This window comes from Myotis myotis, unplaced genomic scaffold (genome assembly GCF_014108235.1).
Source record: "Myotis myotis isolate mMyoMyo1 unplaced genomic scaffold, mMyoMyo1.p scaffold_m19_p_14, whole genome shotgun sequence".
NCBI classification, from domain to species: Eukaryota; Metazoa; Chordata; class Mammalia; order Chiroptera; family Vespertilionidae; genus Myotis; species Myotis myotis.
The window spans coordinates 36781794-36798518 of NW_023416318.1; the positions used below are offsets into that span (position 1 = coordinate 36781794).

At 42.4% G+C, this 16725-nt stretch overlaps 1 long non-coding RNA gene across 1 annotated transcript; it reads left to right on the forward strand.

Moving 5' to 3' along the window:
- The first annotated feature begins 1200 nt into the window (after nucleotides 1-1200).
- LOC118669095 lies at nucleotides 1201-5668 on the forward strand. Its single transcript, XR_004971879.1, has 4 exons — nucleotides 1201-1567; nucleotides 3386-3593; nucleotides 3810-4108; nucleotides 5184-5668. It is a non-coding gene; the product is annotated as an uncharacterized LOC118669095 (long non-coding RNA).
- The last annotated feature ends 11057 nt before the right edge of the window (nucleotides 5669-16725 follow it).

The following is a 16725-nucleotide window of genomic DNA, read 5'->3' on the forward strand; positions in this document are numbered from 1 at the left end:
GAACCAACTAGAAATTAAGCATACACGGACTGAAATAACGAATATTATACAGACTCCCGACAGCAGACCAGAGGAGCGCAAGAATCAAGTCAATGACTTGAAATGCGAGGAAGCAAAAAACACCCAACCGGAAAAGCAAAATGAAAAAAGAATCCAAAAATGCGAGGATAGTGTAAGGAGCCTCTGGGACAGCTTCAAGCGTACCAACATCAGAATTATAGGGGTGCCAGAAGATGAGAGAGAGCAAGATATTGAAAACCTATTTGAAGAAATAATGACAGAAAACTTCCCCCACCTGGTGAAAGAAATGAACTTACAGGTCCAAGAAGCGCGGAGAACCCCAAACAAAAGGAATCCAAAGAGGACCACACCAAGACACATCATCATTAAAATGCCAAGAGCAAAAGATAAAGAGAGAATCTTAAAAACAGCAAGAGAAAGAAACTCAGTTACCTACAAGGGAATACCCATACGACTGTCAGCTGATTTCTCAACAGAAACTTTGCAGGCCAGAAGGGAGTGGCAAGAAATATTCAAAGTGATGAATACCAAGAACCTACAACCAAGATTACTTTATCCAGCAAAGCTATCATTCAGAATTGAAGGTCAGATAAAGAGCTTCACAGATAAGGAAAAGCTAAAGGAGTTCATCACCACCAAGCCAGGATTATATGAAATGCTGAAAGGTATCCTTTAAGAAGAGGAAGAGGAAGAAAAAGGTAAAGATACAAATTATGAACAACAAATATGCATCTATCAACAAGTGAATCTAAGAATCAAGTGAATAAATAATCTGATGAACAGAATGAACTGTTGATTATAATAGAATCAGGGACATAGAAAGGGAATAGACTGACTATTCCTGGGGGGGAAAGGGGTGTGGGAGATGCGGGAAGAGACTGGACAAAAATCGTGCACCTATGGATGAGGACAGTGGGTGGGGAGTGAGGGCGGAGGGTGGGGCGGGAACTGGGAGGAGGGGAGTTATGGGGGGAAAAAAAAAGAGGAACAAATGTAATAATCTGAACAATAAAGATTTAAATTAAAAAAAAGACAGTATAATCAAATTTCATTTTTTTATTAGAGTGAATTTTAAACTTTACTTAGAAGAGGAACTTAATTTGTGTGTGTGTGGGTGTGTGAGACCCTGATAAATAACTTGTAACGCCCTGCATGTTAACTCCTGACAAATAACTTGTAACTCCTGACCAACAACTCCCTGCGTGTGCACTCCTGACAAGTACCTTGTAACCCCCTGTGTGTGTATCCTGATAAGCCCAGAAGGCCACCGGAGCACACTGATATGAGACACTGAAGAAGCCCACCCATGGGGTATAAAAGAAGGACTCTCACAGCAGCAGTTAGACGTCTGTCTGACCTCCACAGACAAGCCGTTCTCCTCCCCCCTGGAAACTGCCAAACTGCCATTCCTGCTCTGCCTTTGAGCCCAGGCTGTTAAGAAGCCTCTCTTTGAGTCAAGAGACCAAGCTCCTTGCCGCGGCGTATTTTGACGACCTCTGCGTGTCTCTGGGTGGCCTGCCAAGGACTGAAACCCATCAGCTCTCTGGTAAATAAACCTGTGTGATTTCTTGCATTGTTTATCCCTGTGTCTTCTCTCTTCTTAGTTTTTGGTTAAGCTTGGCCATATTAATTAATAGTAAGTACCCTTTGACGTCTGTATTGGTATATCCAAATGAGGCGCTCTGGGTCACCTGTGCATACGTTCCCATAGATTACTGGAACACTCTTGGCCGAGTTTTTGCATTGAGTTGATAGAGTAATTTGAGTTAACGAGCTCCTTAACAAGGTCCTTAACGAGCTTGGTCTCGGAATGAATTAAACTCGTAAGTCAAGGCCCCACTATATTTCTCAAACATAAGAAACAGACCTTCATAAAGAAATAGAAGTCTTATGATTCTCAGTGTTGTTTTTGTTATATTGCTTAAGGATGTAAATATATAAAACTAGTTAAAAGGTCTTTACCCTTACAGTTCTTAGTCAACCATAAAACCAAGCCAAATTTTAAAGTCAGTATAAGCTAAAGTACAAAAGCACATGTTTATTAAATTGTTTATTAACGATAGCAAATTACTGTACATGAAGATGTCGTTTTGGGGAAACTCAGTGGCCAAGATGGTTAAGAGTGGAAGTGAACAGGTTTAGTCCCAGTTCTAGGTTTTGACCTTAGCAAGCTAGAGAGCGCTTATTAGGGTAAGTCTTCTATAGAAATAATTGCAAAATTCCCAAACGCTGTTGTCTACTTCAGAATGGGCAGGTCTCAGATTTAAGAACAACAATAATAATAAATTCTGCCAGTGACAATCCTCAAAGGCCGGTTTTGATGATATACCACTTGATAACCATATAAAGCTGCCCTATATGCTCAAAGATGAGGTTACATCTGTGGCATTTTTGAAAATATGCCTTTCACCGGAATCTAATACACTCTGGTGCGAGCCAGAAGCAGAACAGCTTCCTATGCATTTCCTGTCTGCACACTGGTACAAACAAAGATATTTGCTCAGTGCCTAGGGGAATACACCTCTAGGCTCAGTGAGTCCTGCCTACGTCATCATGAACATGTGTTAGCTCAATTACCCCACCCCTTTGTTTTGTCCACTGTAAGACCATCATCCACATACTGTGGCACATCATTGTCCTCTGTTTGATGCAAATGTGAACAGAAAACAACATTGCAATGCAAGCACCGAATGCTCTGAGATGTAGGGCTTTCCTGACCAGGGAGAGATTGCCCCTTCAGAATTAGCTGATTCCTAGAAATAGTAAATGACTTGCCTGAGAGTGAGCCGTTGATATGCAAACCAACGGATCCTGAGTCCACTCTGCCCCCCTGACTAGCTCTTGCACTGCAAGAGGCAGTATTTCTCTACCTCAATCATCCCAGAGCCGGGTACCAACCACCCCTATAGCCTATAACCCACCAAAATTGTTCAAACCATCCAATCCTAAACCTGCTCACTGCTTACTTCGCCTCAAGCATTACGTCCTATAAAAACCACAAGGAAGGCTTTTGCTCATGCTTTCCTCTTATTCAGTGGTTCTCAACCTTGGCTGCACATTAAAATCACCTACGAATCTTTTTTAAATCCTGATTTCTGGGCCTCATTCTCTGGAAATTCTGTTTCTTTGTTATGGGGTGAGGCCACAACATTAGTATCAAAGAAACAGAATTTCCGGAGGATGAGGCCCAGAAATCAGGATTTTTAAAAGATTCCCAGGTTATTCTAATGTGCAGCCAAGGTTGAGAACCACTGCTCTTACTCCTTCTGACTCCTGACCAACCCTGGTGCTTCCCCACATGTCCCTGTATAATTTAGCATGCCCCTTCCTTTCAGGAATTCTAAGTAACCAAATACCTTTTCAGTGGCAATCATCTGTTGCTTCACCATACCTGGATAAAACCATAATCACAGGTACTTGTGAAAACAATTGGTAACCTGCTCCTGCTATGGTTGGAGGGAAAGATGGTGAGCTCCAGAACAGGCGCCTGGTTTCAGTTGTCTTTAAATCCCGAAGGCTAGCACACTATTTGGAGTCACTGTAAGCCTCAAGACCGTGACAGGATCAATGAGGTAGGTCCTAACACACCTTGACTGTTACAACCATTGAACAAAACAAAACAAAATAAAAACTCGCTGGATCCACAAATCTAACATGGCAATGAACGTTCCCCCTCATCAGTACAGACAGATAGGTCTGCAAGATGCATGGTTATCACGGGGGGTGGGGGCAGAATAAATAACTGTGTAATGAATCACATATCATATCAAGTTCTATCTTCCTAACAGGGTCATCACTGACGGAGGTATCGTGGTTTTAAAACATATCCGCAAATTCTTTGACACTCCTCCCCTCAAGAGGTGGTTTTCTTTTCCTGCTTCTTTGCGTGACTGGTAAACTTTGATTGGATGCCAGACATTCTGACTCTATCTCATTGGGTGCTGGATATTTTTGTCTCCCTATAAATATTCTGGGACACAGTTAAGTTGTCTGAAAACAGTTTGATCCTCTCAGGTCTTGCTTTGAAGATGTGTTGGGTAGGACCAGGGCAGCACTGAGTCTAGAGATCACTTCCCCCGCTGTGAAGGTAAGACTTCTCTGCGTACTCTACCCAATAACCTGTGAGTTATGAAATGTTCCAGTCTGGCTGGTAGAAACAGGCGCTCTTCCTGGATCTGGGCCAATGTGAATACTGCTCTTTCTAATCCTTCCAGAAAGTTCTTTTCCCAGCATTGGGTGGTCTGTTCACAACGTACATGGATCAATGTGCTGCTTTAAAAGGGACCCTGTGCAGAGCTCTGCAGCTCCCTCTCTAAGCAGCTCCCTCTTCCCCAGCACCCTGCCCCATGAACTTGAGTCTCCCCAGACTCTTTGTCTCCTCAACTTAGGGAGTCCACTGGGCTCCTCTGGGTTCCCCTTCCTGTGCTAATGGCCTGGAGACTATTCAGGTAGTTGCTGGGACCATGTAGGGTTCACCTTGTTGGTGTCCCATTTCTTAGGGGTTACTATCCTTCATTGTCTAATTTCAGTGTCTTGAAAAATATTATTTCATTTAACTTATGATTTTTTTAGTGTGTGTTTTTTGGTTTTTTGTTATTGTTTAGTTGTTGTTGGTGGTTGTGGTGGTGGTGGTGGTGGTGGTGGTGGTGGAGGTGTGTGTGTGTGTGTGTGTGTGTGTGCACGCGTTGTTGGGCAGGCAGGTACTTTGAATTCTGTTACTCCATCTTGGCCAGAACTAGACATTCCCAAAGTGTTTCAGAAAGTACTTTGAGCATCTACACTCCCAACCACATTGTACAGGAGTTGCTGTTGCTTTACATCTTTATACTGTTGGCATTTTCAGACTTTCTAATTGTTTTAGGGATTAAACTAGTTCACATAAGGGATTTGAAGTGATGTTCCTCACAATACAATCTAAAATTGAAAAAAGAGAGGAAATACTTAACCTAAAGGGATGAATCTCTACTCATGAAATTTCAGGCAGAAAGGGAATATGCGAGTACTGGGGGAATTCAGCTCACTACTCTTTACCACTAGAGTATTTCCATTTGTTTATTTAAGGAGAGCAAAAGTTGTTAACACATTAAAACTAACAGTTCTGTGAAATGGAGGTAATGTTAATGCCTACTACAAATCTTACAAGCATTTAATTCCATGAACAGAGAGAACCCTGGAGATTCTTGGCAAAAATGTCCTGCGTAAAGTCCAGGGGAAGACACACAGATGGATGCGCGCGTACACACAGGATGTCCTGGGCCAGAGGAGCAGCATCAGCTGGCCGCTTCGGTCACTTGTCACGCCCTTCTCTCTGGGGACTGCATTGCCACCGCTAAAAGCACTTATAATTGTTTCTTTGAAAATGGCCATATTCTCCAGAGAAGCTCTCAGGCAAGAAATCTAATTATCTTGGAATTATTGAATTCTCTGGGTTACCGTCTTCTAGGTAGGCAGACAGAGTCTTTATTTCATTTTTAGAAAGGTTGTTTGCTGTTACACATAATGGACTGTTTGTCCTCTTCCTCCCACCATGGTTTGGAGAGAGCAGCAGTGGAATTTATCAATCCCTCCTCTACACCTGGCCTTCATCAAACCCTGCAAACAACCAACACTGTGTAGAAGCATTTGGTAAAAAAAAAAAAAAAAAAAAGCAAAGCTTTGGTAGTGAGCATACTTATTAAACCAGAGAAAATGTCTCTACAATCTTCATTTTATTTTGTTTTTAGTATTTGTACATCCACAGTCCTCATTCTGCAATAACATTTGTTTTGTGGTTGCTGACGGATGTGATAAAACAGTCCAAGATCTGCTTTCCACAGTTCTTTACAACAGACCAAAATAACATTCTTGTTCACGCGAGGATAGCCCAGCGTTGGCGTGCATTCTGGCCAACTAGCCGAGGGTGAACAGAACGTCCGTGGTCAATTTCTCAGTGTTAGAATATCCTCTTTATAGTTACAAAATTGCTTCCTCCAAGGACAAAAACAAAGCTGCTTTATGCTACTTTTTCACTTTGTCTAACTCAGAGGTTGCGAGTCACAAGAAATGCGAGACACGGGTAATCACGGCATTTGTTTCTGGAAATAAAATGGTCTTACTTCCTTGTCAATGTGAGTGCCAGGACTTCACTGATGAAAATTAAGTAAAGGGTTTCCACCAAAGAACTTTCTTTTGGAGGCTTTAAAATTCAAACTGCCATCAAGTCTTCCACATAATAAAGCATGTTTTGAAGTTTCTCAGATTTCTTTAAAATGGGCATTTATATCTTTTATGTACTCCTCAAGTAATATTTGCAGCAGAGAGAGGCCATTCCAATTTGCTGACACTAATTAGAGTTGTGTCTTCCATTTGCTCTGATTAGACATGAGGAATGAGAGAGGACCAGTCAGGATAGTTTCAATCAATGTTAGTTCCTATTCAGTGTCAAGCCTGCCTCTGAAAAACCTTCCATATCCAAAACCGGGACATATCTTAAAAATGAGTCCTCACCATAGCTGGTCTGGCTCAGTGGATAAAGCGTCAGCCTGCAGACTGAAGGGTCCCAGATTTTAATCTGGTCAAGGGCACATGCCCAGGTTGTGGACTTGATTCCCAGTGTGAAGCGTGCAGGAGGCAGCCGATCAATGATTCTCTCTCATCCGTGAAGTTTCTATCTCCCTCTCCCTTCCTCTCTGAAATCAATAAAAAATATATATTAAAAACAAAAACGAGTCCTCTCATCATGCCATTTCCTTTCTTCATGAGACTCTGGTGGATCCCAAACCTGACTGCAGGGTCCTCAATTAGAATGAAACCACTCATTTTAAAGTTGAAAAGAAACATTCTTGCCAAATGGATCTGGAAGCTCCCAGAGTACAGTTAGCCTCAGAGCCTCTAGAAGGAAACTTCAGAATCACCCTCAGTACACCCTTCCCTTCCTCCCACGTTCAACAACCAATGGGCTACCTTAAAAACATCTCTTCCCATGTCCAGCGAGAGCTGCTCTCTTCATGCCCTACCATCACTCATGTGCATACAGGCCCCAATGAGTCTCCCTCCTGCCTGTCTCTCTTCAGTTACATCGGCCTTTCAGACACGTGACCAGCACTGGATCGCTTCTGTGCATAGGTGTCTCCCCCTTTTGTCCTGGCGCTTGGCTTTTAGATGGTCTTCTGTGGGGAACCCTAAGGGCTAAGCCGACTGAGCCCCAAAGCTCCTTCCCTCCTCTTCAAAGGAGCTCCTCCTCCTCTATGACTTGTGTTTTGGATCTTGGATGGAATATTTCATTGAAAAGGAAGCATGCTCATTAAACAAACAAACCTACAAAGCACTGGCCACAAGATAAAATCTAACTTCCTTACCATGACATGGAGGTCTTCTACGGAAAGTCCCATCCTATCCAGGAGCCTCATCTTCCGTTTCTCCCAGTAACCTCTGCTCCAAGCCCTGATCAAGGGCATGACCTCTGACATGTCAGGGTTCCCACACTCCTTATTGGGTATACATTTCTGCACTTACCTCCCTAAAGAACTCCTAGCAACCTTGAAGACACAGCCCATTTGTTAATTCTTCATTAAACTTTCCTCAACTTTCCCAGTTAATTATTCCCATCTTTGTGCTCCCATCATATTATCATTGCAATCTCCTACATTGCATTGTCATTTTATATGTCTTTCTTCCTGGAACCTACCGTGTCTCATTGATCTTCAGATCCCTGGCATTGACAAGAGACACATGAAAACATGCTCAAAGTCACTAATCATCTGAGAGATGCAAATCAAAACGACAATGCGGTACCATCTCACACCTGTCAGAACAGCTATCATCAACAAATCAACAAACGACCAAGTGCTGGCAAGGATGTGGAGAAAAAGGAACCCTCGTGCACTGCTGGTGGGAATGCAGACTGGTGCAGCCATTGTGGAGAACAGTATGGGATTTCCTCAAAAAACTAAAAATGAAACTCCCATTTGACCCAGTGATCCTACTTCTAGGAATGTATCCCAAGAAACCAGAAACACCAATCACAGAGGATATATGCAACCCTATGTTCATAGCAGCACAATTCACCATAGCTAAGATTTGGAAACAGTGTAAATGCCCATCAGCAGATGAGTGGATTAAAAAACTGTGGTACATCTACACAATGGAATACTACGCTGCGGTACAAAAGAAGGAATTCTTACCATTTGCAACAGTATGGATGGAACTGTAGAGCATTATGCTAAGCGAAATAAGCCAATCAGAGAAAGATAAATACCACATGATCTCACTCATTAATGGAATATAATGAACAACATTAACTGATGAACAAAAACAGACCCAGAGGCAGAGAAGCATCAATCAGACCGTCAAACCTCAGAGGGAAGGTAGGGGAGGGTGGGGGTAAGGGGAAGAGATCAACCAAAGGATTTGTATGCATGCATATGAGCCTAACCAATGGACACAGACACCAGGGGGGTGAGGGCATGAGCGGAGGGGTGGGGGTGGGGGGGCAATGGGGGAATACCTTATGTAATACCTTATGTAATACATATGTAATACCTTAATCAATAAAGAAAAAAAAAATCCCTGGCATTGAGCACAGCTTTCTTGGCACATAGGAGGCATTCTCAATTTAATGAATGCTGTCGTGTTGTATAAGACCAAACCTTTCCCCCAATCACTTTTATTAATGTCTGTATATGAGATTTTCTAAATTCAAATTATCAAATAAACAAAAACAATCCACCTAAAATATACTAGAAAATGAAAAGGACCTTTGAAGAGGGGAAGAATGTGGGCTGACGGAACAAAACTAAGAATCACAACTGACCAACTGACCACGTCTGAGATTTGCAAAGGTCAGCTATTTGCACACACTTGGAAACTCTCAGGAGTCTGTAAGCACCAGAGTGAGCTGGCTTTGAAGAATGAAACTAACATTTTCCCCTTTACTTTAGGTACAGCTGAGTCTCACTAATTCAGACTAAAATGTGGGACAACTGTTTGAATTAATGAAATTCAGTATTATAGGATGTTTTATATGTAGTTGCCGTTTTAACACTGTAGACTTTGTTTAATGAAAGTACTGGATTATCCTATGCAAACTAAATTGTTAATCATTTAAAAATAGTCCAGTCTACCATTTGTCTGTATCATTCATTCCATCACACACCTTATTTTTCAAAGATAAGTCAAAGGGAAACTTCTTAACACTTGTTTGGATGATCACGACTCTGAACTAGGTTCCTATGAATCAATAACATTTCAACATAAACGTCTTTTTTTCAGCAAATATGCATTAATGCATAGTATTCCTGGAGGCTGGAATGAACCAGGCTAGGAAGAAGCTGCTCTGTGCTCACTTCATGTTTCCAAATTATTTTCATGGTGAATTTAGCCAGTTTTCCATAGCTCATGTAACTCCAGGCTGGCTTGAGTTTCCTGCTTCCTTCTTTGGCAAGACTGCACCAAACCTTTTCAAGAGATGTGTTCTTACTTAGAGAAAAGGAAATATCGGATCCAGGCTGTTTTACATGCGCTAGATGCCAAGCACCAAACAAAGCAGCTCAGCTTTTCAGATTGGATGCTGTAACTGTAGCCACTTGAGCAAAAGCTCTATCCCTGGACAAGCCAAGTTAAATAAGGCAGAATTAGGGAGCATTAAACTGATCTCCAAGTCTAGTGTTCATAAATCTGCATGAAAAAGCTCTGAATCAAAGAAAATAAATTTAAAATGTGTCATACTGGTTCTCATCCAATGGATCTGCGTGTTTTGGAGGAGAAACACATGGCTTGGTGTAACTGCGAGGACTGTCTCTTCTCGGTGCAGGTTGAGTTTCAGGCTGACTGAGCAGGGGGAGACAAGAAAAAGCTGGGTTCTAGAAGACAGCACCTGAGAGCACACACTTGGAATTATTGCTTCTACGTAAGGAAGAGGAGGGAACCGTCTCATAGATGTCTTGAGAACCATGACATCAGAGTGACTTTCAGAGAGGAACATGGGAGATCTACTGCCTCATCTATCACCAGATGCTCATCTCAGGCACAAGGATACAAAACTGTGAAGAATCAGACATGTGTCATAGGTCCTAAGACACATGTTCGGTGAATTTTGAGCCCTTGAGTAGAGGAAACTTACTAAGGTCTGTTAAGTGAGAGGGAGTTGTATTGAGGAGGTTGATTTTATCACAAATGCAGTGCACTGAGTACAGCAAATGACTTCTGGCTATAACTAAGGACCACCCACTGCATAACAATACTGGACATGAAGCACATACAGTATAATGAGAAGAGTGCCCCCTAGGGTAGTGCCATGCAGAGCCCCTTCTCCACAGCACAGTCCAACATATGGACCTACCTGCTTGGCTGCAGTTGACTAGACCAGGGATAAATGCTTGACCATGCTGAGCCAATCAGAGCAATCAGATTCTTTCTTTAGGAATTTGGATTAAGAAATTTCCAATTAATATATAAAGACAAAGTCAACTGTTATCTTCTGGAACAGGGTGTGTATATGTGTTGGGTGGTGACTGGCAAGGATGAATCTCTGAGGTTGCATATTTTGCAGAGGGAAAAGAGTGTAGCCAATAACTAGAGAGAAGTAGCAACGAGAGACAGAAGGAGGACCGTCCTCACAGCTTCTCTGTTCCTGGCTGCAGCCCTCTCCCGAGGTCCAGCTGCATTTCTGTTCTGGGTGCCATTAGACACCCCTTTATCCTTAAAACAAAAGTGTTACGGAAACTCACTTAAATTTGTGGTAGTTACTAATAAACAAAGTATTCCAAGGAAGATACTAAATAAAACAGTCACTTATGGTAATATTGGGTTTTGTTTCTACAAGAGTCTGCCTCACTTTATAAGACCCTAGTCTCAGGGAGAAATATACGTAACCAAATCAGGCTTTATATTATCGACTTATTTGAAAGGGCCCAAAAGGGCAGCCACATGAACTGTATAATTTGGTCTCCTGGTTAATATGTCTTTCTATAGCAAAGTTCTTTAAATTCAACCTGGTGCCACTTGCTACAATGTTGACCTCCTTCTTGCTGGTTCTCATCTAAGTGGATTTGGAGAATAAATGACAACCAACCACTCTTGGAATAATAACCTTAAGAGCTAGACATAGAAATAGGCAGAAATTTTGAGCTAACTTGGTTCAACCTCTAATTTCACAAATGAGGAGTCTGAGACCACAGAGGCTTATGTGATTTGCCCAAGGTCACATGTCTAATTGTGGCTGAGCAGGGATGAGAACCCAGATTACAAGCTGCCCCAAAGCCAAGTTTCATCCAAGAGAAATGCTGAAGGCAAAGCCAGTCATTTTTCTGGTTGTTAATTTTAACTTCCCAGTTATATGACCTGGATAGCTTCTAGCTCTGGGGCACTTTCACGGGTAAAAGCCTTTGGCACATGACTGATGGCTCCGCTGTTCAATTACTGACTCAGTAGTATATAGTTAAGTCATCGAGCTTTTAAGATCATCTTGACAATTTTGTTCTTGTTAGAATAAAAGGAACTTCTGAGTTTCAAGTTCGTAGATCTTATTAAAGGAATACGTAGTCCAAGATGTTCAAATTTCAGAAAAGTATACACCACATGAAATTAAAATTGTTCTAAACCAAAAGAAAAAGGCGGGGAGGGAGAAGGCATATATACTTAACTATGTGTTAATGATGTGCTTGCAAGTTATGACCAAGTCAATTTTCAGTATGTGTTACAAGTGGAAATGGCTGTTATTATTACCATTTCATACGATGTAGGTTTTACAGAGTATAGAAATGCATATGTGAGGTGGTCTAATCCTGTTAAGTCTATAATGCTTCTCTAACATCACATTTTTCGGAGAAAAAAAAACAAAACCTAAGGAAGTAAATGCATTATGCTTCTTTAAAAGAGATAAATTAGGTCATCTGGACACAATTAAAATCTTTCAAATCAACATTGACTATTAATTATATTGGCAAATCTTTATCAAAGGAAAATAAAAGATGAGAAAACTTTTAATAATATTTAGAATCTAGGTTTAGGGTAAAATAGAGGGAAGAGACAGAATTACAACTGTGTGTGTGTGTGTGTGTGTTAAACTTTGGCCTTCAGTGCATGGTGCCTTCCCATATAGACAGATGCTTGGGCTGGCTTGATCATGCCTCTAACTAGGGAAAAAATTGGATTACTAGCATGAGGAGAAACAAAAAATATTCCAGATAAGGCTTAGCATGGTGGTAAAGAAAGAGCAACAGAAATTTTTTCAACTCTCCCAAAGCACAACTAGCCACAAACATGGTGGGGGAGGGGGGGCGGAGCCCCCAGCCCTGTACTTATAGCCCAGGCCAGGGTGACCAGTAGGTAGATTTCCTAAATCAATTGGCCAGAGTCAGTTGGGGACAGAAGGGTCATGGGAAGGGGAACTGGATAGTCCAGGGAAGGAAGGAAGGAAGGAAGGAAGGAAGGAAGGAAGGAAGGAAGGAAGGAAGGAAGGAAGGAAGGAAGGAAGGAAGGAACTTGGAAACGCTTGAATTAATGGATAAATGAATGAATGAAGACAGACAGTACCATACTAGGCTCTGTCCCTGGTCCTTTATAATGCCCCTTCTGTGTGCCTACTGAATGTCCTTACCATGGTCACTAAAAAAAGAGAGAGAATCAGTATGGATGAGATCTGGGTCCTATTAGAGTGAAGAGTAAGGGGAAAGGGCCTCACAGCTTAAGTCACTTGACCTACTTTGGCCCATGTCCTTGACTGCCACTGGCAGCCTCCCCAAAGAGAGTTCTCATTATATCTAACCTGGCTGGGTCATGAGGTCTGACAGGGTCCCAGGCTGAAGTGGTGGGGCTCTAGAATACATTTTAAAAAATATTTCAGAATCTGATCTGCTACTCAGCAACTTGATTTAGAGCAACCAGAGGAAATGGAACACATTTCTAAGCAAATATTTCCCTGATTACTTACACATGCAAATTCATGGACTAAGTTTAGGGTGTCATTAAGCACCCAGTGGTTTTTAAGTCCACACTCATAGACCAGATCAGATGCCCAAAGGAGGCACATGGTTAGTTTATTTCTGTGTTTTTGCTTGTGTTCTCAACTCAGGGCTCTCACCTGAAAAAAAAAAAATGCACGGCTCAGAGGTGTCAGTGACCCAGTTGTGGGGCTAAAAGAACACAATGGCTCAAGGGCATGCCAAGTGTTATGATATTAAAAGATACATCTGATCAGAATGATGCTCCTCTGGGCAGAGAAATGCATAGTGATGGTTTCCTCTTAGGGGGCAGAAAATCAGGGCAAGGTAGACACCCTCCTCAGCACAGCTCTCCCTCTTGAAGGAAACAATTAATGGCCAGCTACCAAAGCCACTATCAGTTTCCCATTGTTGCAATTCACTTTTTATATACATCCATGTTCCATATGACAATGTTAATGCCATGCAATTATGTGCCAAAGGACATGCTCAGATGCCAGGTTTGCACATGCAAAACAGACGAGTGTTTTGGAAAATGTGTTCATTGTTTCTTTGCAAGCAATGGCATCACCTCCTTACCTCCCGCTCACAGTGGCCAACAGTTCACCTTTCTTTTTGCCTTTCCTAGGAGGCTCATTTGCTCAAGAGTTTCTTCACAGAGCATCCATTTAACAAATTCATGACAAGCAAGGATTTGTGACTGAGAGGTTGTCAATGATGGCTGTGTACATGCCCCTTGAGGGCCTTGGTAGCCTGCATTGCCCTGACTTCCTACACCAGCATTATGGGGGAAAGGCTGCCTTTGACAGACACTCAAAGAGAATGCCCTATTCTATGCGCTCTGATTTTAACTCTCTGACCTATCTCTTCCACACATTTTCCACTAGGAGCCGCCCAGGGAGGAGGATTCTATAGCCTGTTCCCTGCTAGCTAGGAAAGGAGGTCTTCTCTTTTTATGAGAATATGGTGCCCATGATATATGTATGAGTAATTTTTTAAATACCATTCAGTGAGAACACACTACCTGTCAGGTGCTGTGTTTACAAGCGTTAATATATTTGTTCCTCGGAAACAATTCTAACAACTCTATAAGCTCGACATCATTATCTCTGTTTCACAGAGGAGATCAAACAACTTTTCCAAATCACAGATAAACAGAAGAGTGGTATTCAAACCCAAGCCTATCTGAATGCAAACCTCTGATTCTGCATCAATTATTGCAAACCTCCCCATTCTATCCCCATAGATACCTAGAGCAGCCTAGCAAGGCCCCAGTCCAGTTTTGAATCAAAACAATACTTGCGGTAATGCCTTCCTTATAAGACATACAATTTCTTCATTGTGAACTATCACTGTATTTGAAAAGCAGTACACTCAATTTGGCAGGGCAATTTCTGATGTATATTTTCCCCTGAATATCCAAAACTGATTGCAGACCTTTGCTTGCTTCTATTTTCCCCCAAGGGAAAAACAGTGTGGCCATGTTGAAATCTTATGTTCCCTTATCTGTTGCATTTTAACAGGCGGAGGCAAGTAATGAGAGCCTCAGACTGTCATCTTCATGGGGCATGGTGCACACAGCTCAAACACATCCACTGGCATGTTAAATAGCCTTTGGAGAGCTATTCCTGGTGTCTCAAGAATGACACCACAAGCAGAAAAACATGGAATCCATGACTTTTCAAAACCCAGTCTTGTTTCAGACAAGAAGGGTCTGTGTTCTATTTGTAGTTAAAACCTCTGTGGGCCCACGATGGTCCTGTTGTCTAACAGAAGGACTCACTGGGGTTCCAACGTGGCAGAACAGCGGGTAGGAGAGGCTGGCCCTATCCCACTGATGTGTCAGAAGGATTTACCAAGAGGGCATGATGGACACTGTTCACCCCAAAGTCGCATGTCCAACGGAAATGAAAAGGAGGTGTTTGGGGCTAAAGGAAGCATCCAGAAGGCTTGGCAAGGATCACCTTGCTCCCTTTTGTCAGAGATTTGCTTTCCCTTTGTCTCCTGAATTCAGGAGTTGGAATCAGGCAGGGGTGTGTGACTGTTCTCAAAACTCCTGAGAACAGCTCTAACTCCAAACACCTTTTGCAGTTCCCACATAAACAACTCCAGTCCTTGCTGTAGAGAAGCGAAGTGTCTTAAACACTTGGGTGAGTAGTTGCCATCTCCAATAAACTCAAAGGCTGTACCTCTCCTACATAACGGTGTGAGCAGCACAAACATGGTGCAGAGCTCTGCAGGTAAAAATTCAATTAAGTTATGGAATAGACTATAGTCTAAGTTGGCCATTGCACTGCTGCTGGGATTTAACATTTGTTTTCCTCTATCCTTGTTACTTTAAACTTCTCTTTTAAACACAAATATTCTGTGCTTCCAATTTTGTGTGTCCAAAAATTGATGGGTACAATGTAAATGAGATTAACTAGAGACCCTCCATGACAGTGAAATTGGGTGACGCCTCTGCTGCCATTGCTTGGACCCAAAATGCACAGTACCCAGACTTCTTGGTCTGTTGGTTCTTTCACTTTGTGCTTCCATAAAAGCTGTTTGTTCTAGAACACGGTCCCCCTCTCATCAACACTTCCCTCATGGGCATTACATGCCGATAAAAGGAACTGCTGAAGCTTGCCTTTTCCCCTGACACTTGCTGGCATTTCTGTTGGCATCAGGATGCTGATGGTGAACATATCTCCAGAGAGTCAGAGAGAGAACTGCCATTCATACCTATTCCTTCATCATATGCCTTTCTAATTAATTTCTGACATTTTCAGGAATACACGTACAAAGAAGGGCATTGGAAAGAAAATGACTTCTGTGGAATATTAATTCTCATTTCTTTTCAATCTAAAAATAAAATCCTGTACATTCTTCAAGGCCCAATTTCGAATGCCACCTTCATTATGAAGTCCTCACTAAATAGTAAAGTCAGAAGTGACCCCCTTTCCCCGTGGCTTCCCCACTCTATCGAGGGCATCTCAGCCCTAGCACTCATCTCACTGGGTCTGATCGTTTAGTTCTTGAATGACAATCTGCCTCTAACTGTAAACATCTGCTTAACAGTAAGTCCTGTTACACTCTGGGGGTGAAGTGGGCATCCGCGGTGATGCCTGGCATGTAATAGGTTTCCAAGAAGTGTTTGCTGAGACAACTGACTCTATATATTTTTTGAAATATCATATTCCAAAGGTGCTGAAATGCACTATTTCAGTGGTTCTAAAAATTTTACCATGCATCAGCATCGATTGGAGAGCTTGTTAAACCCAAACTGTGTGGGTCCCACCCCCAGAGGCCTGGGGGGAAGCTGGATCATTTGCATTCCTAATAAGTGTTCAGAAGATGCTGGTTATTTTGGTCCAGAGACCACCCTATGGGGAGCACTGAACTCTCCTGTTCACATTTCAATATCTCTGATCTTGGGCCATGTCAATTGTTGACGTGTCAGTTTAATTGACAAAACTTTGCATTTTTATACACACACACACACACACACACACACACACAGTATAAAAAAAGCCAGCGACCAGAACGACCAGAGACCAGAACACCATGGCCTTGCCCCCCAGGGAGCAGTTAGGGGCACCCCTAGGCAACGCGATAGGGTGCAAGTTTGATGGGGAAAGTCGAAGAAATAGGGGGGAAGGTCTTAAGGGTCTGCAGCGTTGGGGTGGTCGCCCGGAGTAGGTGTGGGGTGTGCTGGGGAAGGAAGAGGAAGATCCGATGGGAAACGGCTTAGCTCAGTACCTTTCTCATTGCGACCAGGACGGCGCCAGCCGGGGACTGAACG